We start from the raw sequence: 15,272 nt of genomic DNA on the forward strand, positions 1-15,272 counted from the left end.
TTTTCATTAAAAAGTTTCTAATAGATATTTAAAATAGTTTCTCTCTATAAAAAAATCTTAGTATTAAAAGTACATTGATACTTAATTTTGAAGGGAAGTCATTTTCCCTAAATTTGAGGAAAATGAGTTGATTTGGAAAACATTTTACCCAACCAAACATGAGAAAATTGAAAAATATTTTCCGAAAAATGTTTTCCTTCATACCAAACACACCCACATTTAGATAGAAATTACAAGGAAGAAACAAAAGGAGAAATCATATATATATATATATATATATATATATATTAAAGGGAACCTTAGGCCCACCTACGTGGCGCCACCACAAACCAGAATTCCCTTTTAATTTATTTATTTACAAAATTAGTCTTCCCTTTTATGAAAAGTTGCGACTTTAATGAAAAGTTGTGACTTTTATGAAACGTTGTGACTGTTATGAAAAGTTGCACTTTTAATGAAAAGTTGCGACTTATATAAAAAGTTATGACTTTTATGAAAGGTTGTGACCTTTCCGAAGAGTTGCAACTTTTTCAAATAGTTGTAACCTTTCTAATAAGGCACAATAAACATTTGTTTACACTACTCTTTGTTGTCTATAAATAGAGGGATTTCCTTTCATTTTAACACAACGAAAATTCTGAACCTCCTCCTCCTCCTCTTCTTCTTCACAATTAAATATTTGTATACTTTGCTCATGTTGAGTGACTCATTGACACTATTTCTTATGTAATAGATCCTGGTATGTATTTTAACAATCATTAATTTATAATTTATGATTATGCTATTAATGCTAAATGATAAGATGTGTAATCATTTTCATTTTCCTTTACATTATTAATGCTTGTTACTACATAATCTTGTATGTAAGATAATATAATGTTTTAGATTTAATGCCTGATATGTTTTAAATATTATTTTATAAATTCTGTGATATTAAATTCTCGTGTGAAGCGCGAGTAATTTTACTAGTTAAAATATAATTAAGGATAAATGTGGCATGAGAAGAATTCTATGGTATTATAACTTATATAGGAAAATTTCATAAATAGCAAAGAAATTTAACTAAATAATGCTTCATAGCTATATTTTATCTAATTACGCTCTATAGCTATAATTTAATTTGCTATGGAGAATTGTGTTTGTATATCTCAATTTTTTTTAAGAACTTATACAAAAAAAAATTAAATAATACCTACATGGGCAGTAAATATGGTAACAAAATACAACTATCAATTAATCTCTTAATTGATGCAACAAAATTAGTTTAAAAAGGAACATAACATACGATTCACATTAAGTGTTCCTTACCATTTCTTACCAAAATAGACTTTTCAAGCTACAAAATTCTCTCTCAAAATTCTGATTTTTATTTTTACTGTGTTTTAACAATAAAAATTGATTTGGTTTCTTCTTCCATAATAAAACAATTTTTTTTATTTAAAACTAATAATTCAATTTTGTTCTTCCTTTTCTAATTATTCATTTGAAACAAAAAAATTAAATTCAAAACATGAAATTTGAAATATACAAATCTCTCTCTCTCTCTCTCTCTCTCTCTCTCTCTATATATATATATATATATATATATATATATATATATATATATATATATATATATCATAAACATATACAATAATACAAATGATAAATGCTAGAGAACTATTGGTGTATGTATACACAACTGATGCATTTATACAAATACACAATTGTATATTATTTCTAAAAATGAGAAATACATATATCATTTTATATGCAAATTAAAATGTATATAAATATCATTAACATATTCAATCGTATTAGATATACAAATGATAAATGCTAGACAACTATTTGTATATATGCAATTGACTACTTTTTGAGTATATGCAATTGATGCATATATACAAATAAGCAATTATATTATACTTAGAAATATTCAATAAAAATGACAAATACATATACCATTTATATAAATGCCAAATCTACAAAAACATTGATACAACTACAAATCTCAAAAGATCGTATATAATACTATGTAAAAAGCATTGATATAAGTACAACTCACGAAAAAAAATAATTGAACTCCTCATTCCTATTGAACCATCAGATTTTGTTCTTTTTTTTGGATCAAATTCCACATCATGTTGGTTTTCTCCTTCAACTATTTTGATGTTGTTTGCCTTAGCTTTATTGATAACTTGCTGCAATGCCATTGGATCGTTTTTGAACTTGGATCTCAACTCTTGAATAGTTTTTTTCTCTTTCTTTTCTCTAAATCTTGCAATAGACTCTGCAGTGGCTCCAAACTCTTGTGTTAAACCCAACGAAAATGATGGTAGATCATCAAAATCTCGTGTTAAACTCTCTTGGATGGAGTTCCATCATATCCTTTTTTTTCCTGGAAAAAAAGCTGAAAATTTGAAGACTGAATACAAAAGAAAAAACAAAAAAAAAATAGTTGAAACATGTAGTGACTCGAGAACTAATTGAGATAAGGGACATATACCCTCTCCCGAAAATCAATTTGGAAAACTCATGGCAAATCAAAAAAAGATTACCCGTGATGGCGTTATTGTAGGAAAGCTAGTGATTTCATTTTTCGAGATGTTTGAGTACATTCTTCGATACTGGACGTTGGATGCGGCCAAAAGTTTGGAGAACAGGTGCAGTGTGCCTGTTGACATATGGGATGTTATAGAGGAGAACATCCCTAAGAAGTATGAAGGTGGAAGTGTTTGCTTAAGAAAATTGTACAATGATGACTTTTATCTTTTGTGCATCGAATTGTTCAACAGTCACGGATTAAGCGTTGGTGATGAAATTGGAATTTATTGGGATCCTATATCTTCAAGTTTAATGTTCAAATTACTTACTAAGATTTGTGCTTAGTAAAATGTCCAAGAATTTAGGACCAAAAATAACATACCATAGTCTTTTGTTAATATTTCTCTTTCATATAATTGTAATAGCTGAAGATTGGAACATTTGCATTATCGAGTATGATGATTCTTCAAATTCCCCTTTTAGTACATGTGTTTTCATTCCTTGTGCAATTTTGCAAAGCAGTAATTTCTCCACTGATTGATATATTTCATCACAATCTTATTATAATATTTTAAAAATAACCAAACTAATTAGCATGGAATACATGTGTACGAAAACTAGTTAGATAAAAATCATGAAGCTGGAGAATTGACCAAACACAAATCATCTAAAGCGACTGTCGATCGTACATAATTCTATTTGGATAATTATCTAAAGGAGAGATGTAGAAAGAGATATAAAAGAAAAAACTTTAAATATAAAAATCTGGCTAATTAGGTAACTCAATAATTATTAAAAGACCCTTTTTGTTTAAAAAAATAAAATAATATATATATATATATATATATCAGCCAGATTTCTATGTTTCCCGCTCAAAGTTGGAATAAAAATTAAAATCTAATTATACTTTTATAAATTGAGTGTTACTGCCTCTCTTTGCTTTGCCTTAAGAAGACATTCTTTTACAATTTCTTTTCTTTAAAAGTTGAAGAAGAAGCTTGAAAACTTAACAACACTCCACATGTAGTGACTCGAGAACTAATAGAGATAAGGGACATATACCCTCCCTCGAAAATCAATTTGGAAAACCCCTGGCAGATCAAGAAAAAGACTACTCATGACGAGATCGTTGTAAGAAAGCTGGTGATTAAATTTTTTGAGATATTTTAGTACATTCTTCGATACAGGACGTTGGATGCAACCAAAAAATTGGAGAACATGTACGGTGTGCCTGTTGGCATGTGGGATGTAATGGAGGAGAATGTCCCTAAGAAGTATCAAGGTGGAAGTATTTGCTTAAGGAAGTTGTACAATGATGGCTTTCTTTTTTCGTGCATGGAATTGTTCAACGATCGCGGATTAAGCGTTGGTGATGAAATTGGACTTTATTGGGATCCTAGATCTTCAAGTTTAATGTTCAAATTACTTTCTCAGGTTCAAGCTTAGTGATAGGTCCAAGAATTTAGGACCAAAAATAACATACCATAGTCGTTTTGTTGGTATTTCTCTTCCATATAGTTTTAATAGTTGAAGATTGGAACATTTGCATTATAGAGTATGATGATTCTTCAATTCCCAATTTAGTTTGTGCAATCCTCTTTTAGTACATGTGTTTTCATTCCTTGTTATTATAATGCTCCTTTAATTTAGATGTGCAATTTTGCAAAGCAGCCCTCTAAGTTGCAAACAAGAATGGATGCCTCCTTGTTAAGTTCTCCAAGACACGCCGAAAGATCATGTTTTGTGCACCGACACTATTGAGCGAAAAGTATCAGGATCGTACATATAAAGTTTTTTTCGTCCCAACAGTTAGTAGATTATTTGTTTCCATTGGAATCTAGAACTAACTATTTAGATCAATTGTATCTACCAACTATATCAATCTTTGGCAAGAACTTATCGTTTCTATGACTATTGTAAGTATTTCGTAGTAGGAACGAGAATGTGTACCTGTTAACAACAGTGGAATGATAAGGAAGTCTTGTGAAAGGTTGCTCCAAGTCCAACTCTAACTCTCAAGGAATCAAAGCTACATTTCCACAAACTGAATGTCACATTTGTTTTGTTAATATAAGTGAAGAAGATAGAAATTTATTCTTTGTTCCTCCCTTTATTTTTTTCTATTTTGTGTTCTTCTCACTTATTCTTTGAAAAGCGTTCAACTCTTATTTTAAAAGGGAAAAAAAAGTACAAGTTGGAACAGTTACAAAGTAATTGTTTCCAGTCAAATTGATACTTATCTCTTTTTCAAAGAAGAAAAAAAAATTGGGTCGGGTCATATCGGGTCGGGTCGGGTCGATCCACACGGGCGACCCACAATCCAAAACTTAGATCTCCCACTTCGCACATAGTGGACAAGACCTAAATAGATATGATATCAACTAAACACACAATTCATAGGACAAATAGTTCGTGCGACCTGTGAGTACCAAGGCTTACCTTCAAGATTTTTAAAAGCCCTACATAGGAATTCAATCACATGTGGAAAGAATTCACTATTAATTTTAAGGACACTATTACTCACAATACCCCAGACATCGTTCACTACTTCAGTAGTTGGTTATTCATTCCCTCGTCCTCTTAAAGAGTTTAACTCGTGTTCATATTTAATACACACAATTACACTCAATACCAATATGGTTCGTGCAATAGCCGACTTGTGTATATAAGTTTATAATTTATTTAATTGTGTTTCCTTTCTACTCGAATCTATTTGCTCCTATTCAATTGCTTTCCTAGACATGCACTGCATTTCCGAATCATTCATGACTATTAGTAACATGCTAACGTAGCAAGATCAATTGAAACTTCAAGAAATAACAAAAGGTCAAAGGGCATTTCATTGAAAAGTCATTTTTAAGTTTTTTGGGTCTCACACAATATAGAAGTAGGGAATATTCTTTCATTGACCTATTGATCGCTTGACACACGTGGTATGAAACACGTGTTACCATGTTTTCACCTTATACCGATGTATGTGTCTCATTCTTCTGATTATCCAACATCGTACAGACCTTGGTCTAAACAGCTTCAAGTGTTTAACCCTAGTTTCTCGTGATACTTAAATTCTTTTTCTTAGAGAAACATTTTTCTGGTCCATAAAACAATTCATAATATGGTGGTAAAACTCATCTCTTCAAGTTTCTCAACGTAAGAGGCGATTGCTCGTGTGAGGGAGCCAATCTCGCGACTTGTTCGACACACTTTATTTCATACAAAATATCACATGCATTTTACATTTGAACATAAATTCAATAGCATTATATAGGAGAGAATATCACAACAAACAAGTTATTTTACAATACTGAAATATCATCCAATTCTACTCAAACCTAGAGCCTTAACATGTTTTTCAAACAAGTCTCTAGAGATGGCCTTCGTAAAAGGATCAACTATCATTTCACGTATAGAAATGTATTGCAGAGTTATTTCTCCACTTGCCACTACGTCTGTCACAAAGTTATACTTGATGTCAATGTATTTGGTCTTGCTATGATACTTGGGATCCTTTGTGTACGCGATAGTAGCTTGACTATCACAATATAGAATCATGGGACCCTTAGAATTCTTTTCAATACTCAAATGCTCAAAGAATCTCTTTAAACAAACAACTTCTCGTACTGCAGACGCACAAGCCACAAATTCAGATTCCATGGTTGAAAGAGTTGTGCAAGTTAATTTCTTACTTTTCCATGAAATAACACCACCATTTAGTAAGAAAGCATAACTGGATGTTGATTTTCTATCATCCCGGTCACCAACCCAAACAACATATGTATAACCTCTTATGAATAAATCAGATCCACTATAACACAGTGTAAGATCTGTAGTTCCCTTCAGGTATCGAACTTTACTGCTTTCCAATGATCTCTTTCAGAATTGGATTCATACCTGCTAACTAGACTCACTGCATAACAAATGTCTGGGCAAGTACACATCATAGCATACATCAAACTCCCGACAGCACTAGACTAAGGAACTCGAGACATGTCTTCCTTTTCTTTTTCAGTCTTTGGACACATTTCAAGGCTTAAAGTTTCACCCCTTGCTACAGAAGTATCCATGGATTTGCAACTATTCATTCGAAAACGTTTCAATATTTTCTTTATATAAGTTTCTTGAGTGTCACGACCCGAGAGTATCCCCAAGTCGTAACATGCGTATTCAACCTCTCGGAGGTCTCATACAAGCCCTTAGCATTCATCACATTAGATATGAAAAATAGTGCGGAATTAAAAACTCTTTAAATAAAATCCCATAAGACTCAAAGGTCACTTTTAAAAACATCATTCAAAAGTACACAAGCGGAATACTAAGTCTCTTAGCCATCTTAGACATAAACGTGAAAACATACTAGGGACACGGCCCTTTACAATCAAAAGAAGTCTATTAAGTCTATTACAAGAACCTTATCATAAAACTAGAATNATTCTAGATCTAAACGTGCAACAATAGCTAAAAGTAATTGTATGGATGTAAACTTCACAATCAGTGAAAAAGTTTCTTCATCGTCTATTCCAACCTTTTGCACCAATCGTGCTTTGTATCTTTCTATTGACCCATCTGATTTACGTTTAACTTTAAGAATTCATTTATTCCCAATAGCTTTAAGTTCCTTAGGAAGGTCAACTAGATCATAAACTTTGTTAGTTTTCATGGACTCTAATTCTTCTTTCATCGTTTTTAACCATTCATCCCTTTCAGGGCTTGATAAGGCCTCACTTACATAATTAGGTTCATCCAATTCTGTAGGAGATACCAAGAAAACATAATCCTCAATCTCATAAGATCGTTTAGGTACGCCTTTTCTTGTACTCTTACGTATTTGAAGTTCAGATTTCTCTATAGGATTTTGGGATTCATAACTCCCACTTGGACCAAAAATCATTTCTTGATCCATTGAATTATCAAGTATGTTTGACAACATTATCTGATATTTTGAATTCAACATTTCGTATAGAGGCTCAACTGCATCTATTTCACCCCTTTTTGGGAAAAACATTTTCCAAAAATCTGACATCTCGTGATACAATTTCAGTAATATATAGTTCCATTCTCCAGTTCATGGATGAACACGTACCCTTTGGAGCGTTCAGAGTACCTTATAAAGATACATTTCTTTCCTTTTGGACTTAGTTTACCAAACTAACCAAAACGATCTTTAATGTATGCTGCACAACCCCACGGTCGTAGATCATTCAAGTTTGTTTTATGACCAGTCCAAAGTTCATAAGGAGTGGAAGACACTGATTTAGAAGATACTTTGTTCAATATGTAAGTAACAGTCAATAATGCATCTCCCCAAAAAGAGATAGACAAATTTGTTTGTGCCATCATTGATCTTGTCATATCTAATAATGTTCTATTCCTTCTTTCAGCTACACCATTTGTTAAGGTGTAGAAGGAATAGTTAACTGTCTGATAATACCCTTTTCAGTACATAATTATTCAAATTCTTTTGACAAATATTCATGTCCTCGACCGGTTCTTAAAGCTTTTATGCTTTTATCTAATTGATTTTCAACTTCATTCATATATCTTTTAAATTACTCAAGTGCTTCAAATTTATGACAAACCAAATAGACATAACCAAAGCGCGTGAAATCATCAATAAATGTAATGAAATATGTAGCACCAGACCTTGTCCTTGGACCACATATATCAGAATTAATTAACTGAAGTGGGAACTCAGCCCTCTTAGCCTTCCCAAATGGTTTACGCATAATCTTTTTAGCAAGACAATTTTCACAAGTTGGCATATCAATTTTGGTGAAAGAACTTAAATGTGCTTCTTTTGCCTACCTATTAATTCGATCTTTCCCTATGTGACCTAATATTGCATGTCATGTAATAACATCAATATCAATGTTACTTGAATAACATGTCATTACACAACGGTCAACATAATAGTCATAAGTCGAAGGATTACAATCTAAAACGATAAAACGATCATAACGTAGTCCAAACCCATATAAAACATTATCTAGAGTTATTCTAATACCATTACAACTAAAAAAACAAATCAAAACCAACGTCTAAAAGAACAGACACATATACTAAGTTTTATTGAATCTCTGGAGCATATAGGACGTCATGCAACATCAAGGAACGGCCACCACGCAAGTCCACTTTGCAAGTGCCTATACCTTTGGCTCCAAGCCTATCATTATTTCCTACGTAGATCCACCTTGATTTAGATAAAACTCGACGAAACTCCACAAATGCTTCTCTATGTCGACTCATGTGGTCGGTGGAACCTGAGTCTACAATCCACATAGGATAAGACTCAGTTATTAAATAAGTGCTAAGAAACATATGTAGCACTTAGAGATGCATTTAGAAATGCTACCTTTTTGGGCTCGGTACATTCACGAGCAAAATTCCCCAATACTTGGCAATTGTAGCACTTCATTTTACCTCTTGAAAAACCATTTTCTTTCTTGTAATTTGGTTTTTTTTTTCTTAGATGGTCCTTCTCCAGTCTCTTTATATTTTCCATTTCTTTTCCAATTTTTCTTGCGCTTGAAGTCGGAAGATTTTGTACCACTTGACTCTGCCACAAAGGCATTAGAAGCAACTTTAGCAGCACTAAGGCGCTCATCTTCAAGTTCAACATGGCGTGCAACATCAGAAAAAGTTTTGATGCTATTATTATGGGTCAAGTTAACCTTCAAATATTCCCCATTATTGGGAAGAGACCGAATCACTGCTTGAACTTGTTGCTCATCGAAAAGAACATGACCAACACTCTTGAGTTAAGCTATCATGTTTGACATCACCCTAAGGTGTTGTTTGATATTCTGATCATGATGCTTTTTGTAAGTGTCAAATTTGATAGTCAACTGTCGGACCCCATACAATCCTCGCAGATGTGCCCACATAGCATGAGCAGTTGGGAATTCCTCACATTCATGTATGAGGTCATCAACCATGGAACTAATTATTATTCCACGTGTAGTAGAATTAGTTTTTTTCCAAGCTTTATAAGCTTCAAGATCCCTTTTGCGTTGTTCAGAATTACCCTCTTTTGGTTGATTCAAAATATGATTTATACCTTCTAGAGCATTTCGTTCATCCAGTACATACCATATTTTACGACTTCAGATGTCGTAATTTTCACCATTAAGTTTTTCACCTTTGTTGAAGTCAACAATGATACTTTTTGATGCCATGTCTGTTTTGAGAAATAATCAGGCAAGATTTCTAAATCAATTTTGCATGTGACATATACATTCAAGCAAATTAATTCTCATAAAGGTTTCATATTTAATATAAAATTGAAAAGACACATAAGCATCCAATCATCATCTACAAACTAAATATTTAATTAAAATTTGACATTAATTTCTTAATGTGTATCCTAATATATTTTGGGCCATTATTGCAAGGATTTACATATCTAACAATTAACACCATATGATAATGCATACACAACACACCTATCCAGAATAGGATAAAACACATATATTCATATTAAAATATAATCAAAGGCGTTCATTACATAATATGCAAAATAAAAATAAATACTGGTAATCTAGACTATGATTTTATGTGATCATGCTGGCCATCTAGCTTCAAGATTCATTGTGAACCTCCATAATGGTTCGTTAGGACCAAAATCATTATAGATGTTTGCTAGTCCCTTCTGCCAATAATCTGGTAAGGAATTATATAGAATACCTAATCCAACGTAGTCCTCAACATAGATGTAATAGTCATAAATTTGATTAATTTTAATCCAAATTTTTTCGAGGAAATCAGGTAATTGGTCAGACAAGTCCATTTTGATATTTTGGAACTCTTCAAATAATCCTTTTCCTTCTCTTTTACATGCTCTTTTATCTCTATTCAAATTTGCAGTATCCTTGAGTCATTTCTTATGACTTCTGACTCTGAATCTGAATCATTTTCTGTTTTGATCCTTTTGTGTCGCATCCTTCTACCATTTCTTTTTGCTCTTCTATCAATACAACTCCCACTTAGAATAATATGAGAATGTTCCCGTTCAACCATATTTGAAATGAGAACAAAAAATTAGAAATATGGTTAAAGACCATTTAATGCGACAACATATGTCACAAATTTCTGGTAGAAGGCAAAGGAATTTATATAAGAAAAAAGAATTTACTCCTATGAGAATTATTACAAGACCAATTTAATTATTTTTCAAAACCATAGTATATTTCCACACATACATAAACATATGGTTATTTATAAAGTACCAACCCTTTTTTTAGTACTATATTAATCCCTTTAAAAAATAATTATTATTATTTTAAAAATAATAATTAAATCACATGTTGATTCATTCAACAAACAAATATTAGAGAGTACTACTACTTTTCATAACAAGTACAACAAAATCAATTAAATAATAATAATAAAACTTCATGTTGACCCATTCAACAAAAATAAGGAAGTATCACTATATTTTCATAACAAGTACAACATCATATTTTTTTAAAAATTATTATCGCCCTTCACATTACTTCCTCTGTTTTTCTTCAAAAAGGGAAGAGTTGTACTACAATAGTACTAGAAGCTAAAAAAAAAATAAAGGAGAATTCGGATTGGTAAGGGGCAACCTTTTTTTTAATTTATTTATATAAAGGACTAGTAACTTCTTTCTCTTTAGCAAAGTCATTCTAATTTATATCCCGTAGAAATCCGGTTGTTTCGGTTACTTCTTTTTTTCACCATATCTGTTCATTCTTATGAACAAAAAAATTTACTAAATCTTCTCCACATTCAAATAACCAATTTATAACAACAAATTTAATTCCCCCAAAAGTAATTGAAGGAGTATTAGATCTATCATTAGATACTAAAACTTTCAAATAGAAAACAGGTGAGTTCAAGTCGTGAACAATTATATTATCTGAATATAATACAATTAATTTGGCTCTGATACCATTGTAAGAATTTCGTAACTGGAACGAGAATGTGTACCTGTTAACAATAGCGAAATGATAATGAGTCTTGTGAAAGGTTGCTCCAAGTCCAACTTTGAGTCTCAAGGAATCAAAGTTATGTTTCCACAAACTGAATGTCACTTTTGTTTTGTTAAATATCAGTGAAAAAGATAGAATTTTTTTATTTGTTCCTCCCTTTATTTTTTTCTGTTTTGTGTTCTTCTCACTTATTCTCTGAAAAGCATTCAACCCCTATTTTAAAAGGGAAAAAGAGTATACGTTGGAACAGTTACAAAGTAATTGTTCCCACTCCTTTTCAAATTGATACTTATCTCTTTTTCAGAGAAGAAAAAAAATTTAGGTTGGGTCGGGGTGATCCACATGGGCGACCACAACCCAAAACTTACAACTATAAATAAGACATGTCTTTTCTATGTGAAAACTACATATTAATTGAGGGGCATATGTAGGAGCATCAACTCCAAATTGTTGGAATTCGAAAGTCAAGATACATTCTTTCAAGACTTGTTGAACTTCTTCATGTGACAAATATCGCAAAAATATTCCAGTTCAATGGCTAGGTAGAGTGACTCAGATGTGCCTCTTGGATTGTGTATAGATATTTATTCATGTTTACGTGTTTTAATGTCTTACAGTCCTAAACCTAAAATTGACAATATCATTAATATTAGTGGGTTAGGTTGTTAGTTTGTTACATATTATATATTCAAGTCTTTGTTTCTATATTCAACCGTTTATAAAAATCCTAGCTAATAACTAGGGCAAAAAAAGATAAAAGAAGAAAGGAAGCATTAGTTGTTGGCTATTCAATTGTTGGACATGACCTTTAGACAGATGCATAACCTTTTGGACAAATTAAATACCTGCATTTAGCGTAAATGATGGCTGTAAATAAACTGCCTTAAAAAATCATCTTCTAGCAGTCAAAATTCTTATTTTCACGATATAAGATCAAAACTGAAACGAAAAAAAGATAAATATACCCATTACTATCGTAAATGGTATCTAAATACCCTTTGTTATACTTTTAGGACACTGGTGTCCTTACTCTCCAAATTTTGGGGCGTATATACTCTTTCTATTCACGGTGGGACACGTGTCATAATCTTAAATACCTACCCTATATGTATTTATTTTTTATTCATAATTAAAAGACTCATCCAAATTAATTGAAAAAAAACCCACCCAATTAACATAATACCCACACCCAAATTCTAACCCTAAATCCCCAAACACTTCATGGGATCGATATCATAAGTCTCCTTTCCTTCTCACGATTTGTTAAGCCCTTTATGGGATCGAAATAAATCTAGTTCCATCCAATATTTTGTTAGTATTAACATATGTAGAAGGTTCTTTAAAAAATTAATTATAGCTTTTATCGTCCTGTCTAGTAAAACTTAAAACTCAATTAATAGCAGCAGTTGGAAGCTGCCTCAACACCCAAACAACCTCAACTCTTGAAATGCCATTAGAGCAAATGCCACTAGAGCAAAATGAATTTCCATAATAGTAGGGTTCATACCTTAAATGAGGAAACAAGAGCAAACACTTGATCAACAGATTCCAAGTGAAAGTTGGTAATCATGATGAGTTGCATCCATACAACAATGAAATATGAAAAGATTGATTCACATCACATGTAAAAGATCAAAGTATTAACAACTTGAAATCTTCAATACCCCCCATCAGATTCGTCATGTTGTTTTAGAGGCCTGAACTGAGTTAAATGAAAATAAGCACTAGCAGAGACAATTACAACAAGAAGTTCTCATTCTTTTCAAAATATCAGTAGCTTCACAATCCATCATACATGTTGCTGAATTTAAATCAAGAGATTCTTATAATGAAGCTATTTGATTTGCCCACATCAGCATGACCGTGTTGACGGTCGTTTGATTTCAATTTAAGAAATTTATCAATTAAATTTTTTCTATATTTTTGGAGACATAGGAATATGGTTTCAACTTAGTGAAAAGAGCAGAACACAAACGTCTTCTCTGATTAGAGTTGAAAGCTCATGTGCTTTCTTGAAAAGGGTATTTTCCTTTGCGAGAAAGTAGCAACGCGCAAACTTCCTTTGATTCAATCAGATCCATTTCCATCTTTTGCTTACCCCAGCTAGTCCTCTTTTGTATTGTAAAAACAAATAATCAAAGAAGAAAATGAGAAGATGTTTTGGCTGAATAAGTCTGGGCAACTTTGAGAAGAACATCAGGGTAATTTGTAGTAGGTGCACGAGTCTATTTGTCACGTGTATTGTCACATTATTTAATATTTTTATATTATGAATCTATTTGTCACATTTATTGTCATATTGTTTAATATTTTCATATTATGAGTCTATCTGTCATGAGTATTGTCACAATTATTTAGTATTTTTCATATCATGTGAATCAATTACTAGATTTACATATATAATGTTATTTCGGAAGGAGAGCCTTGAAAAAAAGTAAAGTTATCTATATGTGACCTGTAGGTCACTAGTTCGAGCCATGTAAGCAGTCACTAATGCTTGCACTAGGGTAGGCTATTTACATCACACCCTTGGGAGTTTGGCCCTTCCTCGGGTCTCACTAACACAAAATGTTGTGTGAATTGAACTACAATTGTTTTTTTTATNTATGAATCTATTTGTCACGTGTATTGTCACATTGTTTAATATTTTTCATATTATGAGTCTATCTGTCATGAGTATTGTCACATTTATTTAGTATTTTTCATATCATGTGAATCAAATACTAGATTTACATATATAATGTTATTTCAGAAGGAGAGCCTTGAAAAAATGTAAAGTTATCTATATGTGACCTGTAGGTCACTAGTTCGAGCCATGCAAGCAGTCACTAATGCTTGCACTAGGGTAGACTATTTACATCACACCCTTGGGAGTTTGGCCCTTCCTCGGGTCTCACTAACACAAAATGTTGTGTGAATTGAACTACAGTTTTTTTTTAATATAATGTTAATTTTATACTATGAATAAAAATGAAATATTCCAAATAACTAGTTTAATTTTTCCTTTACAGGTACATTTTCTTCTAATATGATTCAAGAAAAAAATCTCAACAACTCCACCTCAATAGAATCTTAGAACATGATTTTACACCTTAATACACCATTTGTTTCAAGTCATTTGACAAACTTTCCTTTTTAGTATGTTTAAAAAAGACGTAGCACAACTAGGCTCAAGGTTATACGTGATCTAATGGATAAGCTTCCAAATTGTATAAGGCTGCAGTTTGTGGATGAAAAATATGGTAAGTTGATCGAGGTTTTCTAGGATATTGCATATGATAATTTACCTTTGTATCGCAATAATTGTTAGCACCAGGGTCATAATGAAGATAGTTGTTCTTTGATCTCGAATAAAAAATCAAAATAACAACCAAAATGATGATACCATTAAAGATACTTATTGAAAAATATCAAGGTGATGTGAAGGAAATATCAAATGAAAAAAGGAAGGGTTTAAGGTGTTGATCAAAGCAAAGCTATTGCTTTAGATTGACAATTGGTTGTTTCCACTTTTGAGCAAAATAATGCAAATGCAATGGATGTTGATACATGTAATATTTGTATTGGGTATAAAATCACATCAAATTAGGTAAGTCACAACTTAGGTTATATATAAATTGGGCTAAATAGAAGGTAAGTAAATTTTATGAGTTGGCTTGAGAAATGGAGAAGAAGAAGAGAAAAATAAAAAGATGGCTAAATACAAAAGCCTTTCATGCGCTATTGATGAGTGTATTAGGAGCATCAACAATGTTTCGGTAGATCTTGAGAAGCGGAAGAAATTATTGGAATTCTATA

Source organism: Solanum stenotomum, chromosome 6 (assembly GCF_019186545.1).
Source record: "Solanum stenotomum isolate F172 chromosome 6, ASM1918654v1, whole genome shotgun sequence".
Taxonomy (NCBI): domain Eukaryota; kingdom Viridiplantae; phylum Streptophyta; class Magnoliopsida; order Solanales; family Solanaceae; genus Solanum; species Solanum stenotomum.